The following is a 6,000-nucleotide window of genomic DNA, read 5'->3' as shown; positions in this document are numbered from 1 at the left end:
TGTGCTGACGCTGTTCTTGTCTCGTTCTATATTAAATGTTTGACTCCCCGTATCTGCTTCACCTCTCCAGCGTCATTCATTTATAGTTCACTGACACCTTCGGTGGATGCTGATCGTGTGGTCATTTACAAGAAGCCAGACCCATCCCACTCGTGTTGGAAGTTCAGAATGAGAATAGGTTTAGGTCTTCCATTATCCTGTTAGAGGTGTAGATTTTACATCTCACATTCCAGTGTTCCAATTTGTGAACGAGGGATTATTACTAATGCGGCTCTGTGCGGCCAATGGGTTTAAAGGCGGTACCGTTCCGTGAGCTTTGTGGCCTACCACTTCGCGGCTGAGCCGTTGTTGCTCCTAGACGTTTCCTCGTCACAATAACGGCACTTACAGTTAACCGGGGGGGGGGGGGGGGGGGGGGGGGGCAGCTCTAGCAGGGCAGAAATTTGACGAACTGACATGTTGGAAAAGTTGAAAAGTGACTGAGCTCTTCAGTAAGGGCCATTCTACCGCCAATGTTTGTCTATGGAGATTGCATGGCCGTATGCTTGATTTTATACACCTGTCATCAACGGGTGTGGCTGAAATAGCGGAATCCACTCACTTGAAGGGGTGTCCACATACTTTGGAGTATTTAGTGTATTTAATGCATCTAATTGAGGGTGTTTGTTTTCTTGTGACATAATTACATTTTCTCCAGTAACCTATAACAACGTAACATGCAAGTGGCAAAGGGCCAATCAGTTCATCCCGCGACAAACGACAATTGCAGAGCAGTTTCATTGTTTTTATTCAGGCGTAACTCCCACCAATCGAAGAAGCGCAAGAACTGTTCGTCGGGAGCTTCATGAAATGTGTTTCCATGGCCGAGCAGCCGCACACAAGCATAAGATCACCGTGAGCAATGCCAAGAGTCAGCTGGAGTGGTGTAAAGCTGGCGCCATTGGAGCAGTTTATCTGGAGTGATGAATCACGCTTCACCATCTGGCAGTCTGACGGACGAATGTGGGTTTGGCGGATGACAGGAGAACTCTTACCTGCCCGAATGCATAGTGCCAACTGTAAAGTTTGGTGGAGGAGGAATAATGGTCTAGGGCTGTTTTTCATGGTTCGGGCTAGGCCCCTTAGTTCCAGTGCAGTGAAATCTTAACACAAACTATGTCCCGTGCACAATGTCCCTTGCACAAAGTGCAGTCCATAGAGAAATTGTTTATTGTGATCAGTGGGCACTGACCTCAACCCCATCAAACACCTTCGGGATGAATTGGAGTGCCGACCGGGGAGCCAGGCCTAATCACCCAACAATCAGTGCCCCGACCTCACTAATGCTCTTGTGGTTGAATAGAAGCAAGTCCCCGCAGCAATGTTCCAACATCTAGTGGAAAACCTTCCCAGAAGAGTGGAGGCTGTTATAGCAGCAATGTTCCAACATCTAGTGGAAAGCCTTCCCAGAAGAGTGGAGGCTGTTATAGCAGCAATGTTCCAACATCTAGTGGAAAGCCTTCCTAGAAGAGTGGAGGCTGTTATAGCAGCAATGTTCCAACATCTAGTGGAAAGCCTTCCCAGAAGAGTGGAGGCTGTTATAGCAGCAATGTTCCATCATCTAGTAGAAAGCCTTCCCAGAAGAGTGGCGGCTGTTATAGCAGCTATGTTCCAACATCTAGTGGAAAGCCTTCCCAGAAGAGTGGAGGCTGTTATAGCGACAAAATGGGGGGCCAACTCCATATTACTGCCCATGATTTTGGAATGAGATGTTTGTCAAAGAGGTGTCCACATACTTTTGGTAATGTAGTGTATATTAGACATGCGAAGCACAGAGTTCGTTTTCAAAAAAGAGACATTTAATATATATATTTACTCGTTCAGAAATATCCATGTCCGAAATCATAAAAATAAATAAACACAATGCGTAATCAGTTATTATGGCTATTTGTTTGGTGAAGTAGATCTGAATATGAATGAATGATTTCTCCATAATCTACTGCAATAAAACATTAGATTGTCTATCATTTCTCCATAATCTACTGCAATAAAACATTAGATTGTCTATCATTTCTCCATAATCTACTGCAATAAAACATTAGATTGTCTTTAATTTCTCCATAATCTACTGCAATAAAACATTAGATTGTCTTTAATTTCTCCATAATCCACTGCAGTAAACATTAGATTGTCTATCATTTCTCCATAATCCACTGCAGTAAACATTAGATTGTCTATCATTTCTCCATAATCCACTGCAGTAAACATTAGATTGTCTTTAATTTCTCCATAATCTACTGCAATAAAACATTAGATTGTCTATCATTTCTCCATAATCTACTGCAATAAAACATTAGATTGTCTTTAATTTCTCCATAATCTACTGCAATAAAACATTAGATTGTCTATCATTTCTCCATAATCCACTGCAGTAAACATTAGATTGTCTTTAATTTCTCCATAATCTACTGCAATAAAACATTAGATTGTCTATCATTTCTCCATAATCTACTGCAATAAAACATTAGATTGTCTTTAATTTCTCCATAATCTACTGCAATAAAACATTAGATTGTCTATCATTTCTCCATAATCTACTGCAATAAAACATTAGATTGTCTATCATTTCTCCATAATCTACTGCAATAAAACATTAGATTGTCTTTAATTTCTCCATAATCTACTGCAATAAAACATTAGATTGTCTATCATTTCTCCATAATCTACTGCAATAAAACATTAGATTGTCTTTAATTTCTCCATAATCTACTGCAATAAAACATTAGAATGTAACTAGCTCTGTGGTTCAAATCTGCATCTAATTGAGGTGTAGCTCCACTATTCAGCTAAATTAAATGTGAAAGCCCTTTCCAAAAGGGGGCAGAGTTGTCACGCTTAATAGGCCTGTGTGTGTGTGTGTGTGCGTGCTCGTGAGTATGTGTCCACACGTGCGTGTGTTTGTGTGTGTGTTTGCCTGAGTGCGAGTGTGATCTGGGGCTACACTAACCCCAGGGTGTTTAGTCTCTCTGTCCAGACAGTTTCTCTCTCTCTCTCTCTCTCTCTCTCTCTCTCTCTCTCTCTCTCTCGCTCTCTCTCTGTGTGTGTGTGTGTGTGTGTGTGTTTGCCTGAGTGCGAGTGTGATCTGGGGCTACTCTAACCCCAGGGTGTTTAGTCTCTCTGTCCAGACAGTTTCTCCCTCTCTCTCTTGCTCTCTCTCTCTCTCTCTCTCTCTCTCTCTCTCTGTGTGTGTGTGTGTGTGTGTGTGTGTGTGTGTGTGTGTGTGTGTGTGTGTGTGTGTGTGTGTGTGTGTGTGTGTGTGTGTGTGTGTGTGTGTGAGAAATGAACTGTCAGTGTGTTTCCGGGCCAAGTTAATGCTTAGAGGTCCCAGCCCAGCAAGATCCAGACATCCAGACAGGGGCCGAGACCAGCAGGAGTCCTAGCCCACCCAGGGCTCTCATTGATCAGGCCACCGGGTGGCCTTGTGGGTCCCTTCTCTCCATGAGTGGCTGGTTTTAACGAGAAGACCACCCACTGTACACCAGCCACAGAAGTACTCCATCTCTGACTAGCTGCCACTATTAGGCTTTTAGAGAGAGAGAGAGAGAGAGAGAGAGAGAGAGAGAGAGAGAGAGAGAGAGAGAGAGAGAGAGAGAGAGAGAGAGAGAGAGAGAGAGAGAGAGAGAGAAAGCTGCTCTTTGAGGCTACAGCGACTGGCCTGACATTATGAGCCACACAGAAAATGTCACTGTTGGAAATTATGGTTTCGGCTAATTTAATGTTGGCAGACTGACCGCCACTTCCCTACACACAAGCCAGCAGGGTCAACAATAGATCCAAATAGTTTGGTTTGCTGTTCCAAGTTGCCTGCTGGAACATAAAACAAGAGTTTGCTCTGTCCTCAGCTTGTACAGATGAAACAATTATAATGTAGATATTTTTACATTTAGATTCTAAGGCCTAAAGATTCACGAATTCTCTGTAGGTGGTTGAGCTTTATTATCTTGTGTGCTCTATCTTTAGAATGTTCAGGGGTGAAACAGAAAGGTCTCTGAAGTCTTCTGTAGTCATGGTGCCCGGGAAGAAAACGTTACTGGTCGTTTGGTTGAATTAGTTTTTTTGAAACCAGGAAGTCTTATTGAGGTCTGAATATCTCTTTCACAAGTGTTTTGTACCGGTTCTCTATAATCTCCCAGTGATGTGGTTGATATTGTCTGGCCCCATCAGGCCATAGTCTATCAGCCACGCTGCATGATTCAAATCAATAGGTCAAGGTTCATGTTCATGGCTGCATGACTTTTACTCTGGACTGGGGCATTACTCTGGACTGGGGCATTACTCTGGACTGGGGCATTACTCTGGACTGTGGCTCCATCTACCTTGGACTGGGGCATTAATATGGGCTGGGGCATTAATATGGACTGGGGCATTAATATGGACTGGGGCATTAATATGGACTGGGGCATTACTCTGGACTGTGGCTCCATCTACCTTGGACTGGGGCATTAATATGGACTGGGGCATTACTCTGGACTGGGGCATTCCTCTGGACTGGGGCATTACTCTGGACTGGGGCATTCCTCTGGACTGGGGCATTACTCTGGACTGGGGCATTACTCTGGACTGGGGCATTACTCTGGACTGGGGCATTAATATGGACTGGGGCATTACTCTGGACTGGGGCATTCCTCTGGACTGGGGCATTACTCTGGACTGGGGCATTCCTCTGGACTGGGGCATTACTCTGGACTGGGGCATTACTCTGGACTGGGGCATTACTCTGGACTGGGACATTACTCTGGACTGGGGAATTGATATGGACTGGGGCATTACTCTGGACTGGGGCATTACTCTGGACTGGGGCATTACTCTGGACTGGGGCATTACTCTGGACTGGGGCATTACTCTGGACAGGGGCATTACTCTGGACTGGGGCATTACTCTGGACTGGGGCATTACTCTGGACTGTGGCATTACTCTGGACTGGGGCATTACTCTGGACTGGGGCATTACTCTGGACTGGGGCATTACACTGGACTGGGGCATTACTCTGGACTGGGGCATTACTCTGGACTGGGGCATTCATATGGACTGGGGCATTAATATGGACTGGGGCTCCATCTTCCTTGGACTGGGGCATTAATATGGACTGGGGCATTACTCTGGACTGGGGCATTACTCTGGACTGGGGCATTACTCTGGACTGGGGCATTAATATGGACTGGGGCATTAATATGGACTGGGGCATTACTCTGGACTGGGGCTCCATCTTCCTTGGACTGGGGCATTAATATGGACTGGGGCATTAATATGGACTGGGGCATTACTCTGGACTGGGGCATTAATATGGACTGGGGCATTAATATGGACTGGGGCATTAATATGGACTGGGGCATTACTCTGGACTGGGGCTCCATCTTCCTTGGACTGGGGCATTAATATGGACTGGGGCATTACTCTGGACTGGGGCTCCATCTTCCTTGGACTGGGGCATTAATATGGACTGGGGCATTACTCTGGACTGGGGCATTACTCTGGACTGGGGCATTACTCTGGACTGGGGCATTACTCTGGACTGGGGCATTACTCTGGACTGGGGCATTAATATGGACTGGGGCATTACTCTGGACTGGGGCATTCCACTGGACTGGGGCATTACTCTGGACTGGGGCATTAATATGGACTGGGGCATTACTCAGGACTGGGGCATTAATATGGATTAGGGCATTACTCTGGACTGGGGCATTACTCTGGACTGGGGCATTAACCTGGACTGGGGCATTACTCAGGACTGGGGCATTACTCTGGACTGGGGCATTACACTGGACTGGGGCATTACTCTGGACTGGGGCATTACTCTGGACTGGGGTATTACTCTGGACTGGGGCATTAATATGGACTGGGGCATTACTCTGGACTGGGGTATTACTCTGGACTGGGGCATTAATATGGACTGGGGCATTACTCTGGACTGGGGTATTACTCTGGACTGGGGCATTAATATGGACTGGGGCATTACTCTGG

This window comes from Oncorhynchus clarkii, chromosome 12, assembly GCF_045791955.1.
Source record: "Oncorhynchus clarkii lewisi isolate Uvic-CL-2024 chromosome 12, UVic_Ocla_1.0, whole genome shotgun sequence".
NCBI lineage: Eukaryota > Metazoa > Chordata > Actinopteri > Salmoniformes > Salmonidae > Oncorhynchus > Oncorhynchus clarkii.
Note: the sequence above shows the minus strand (reverse complement) of the source record.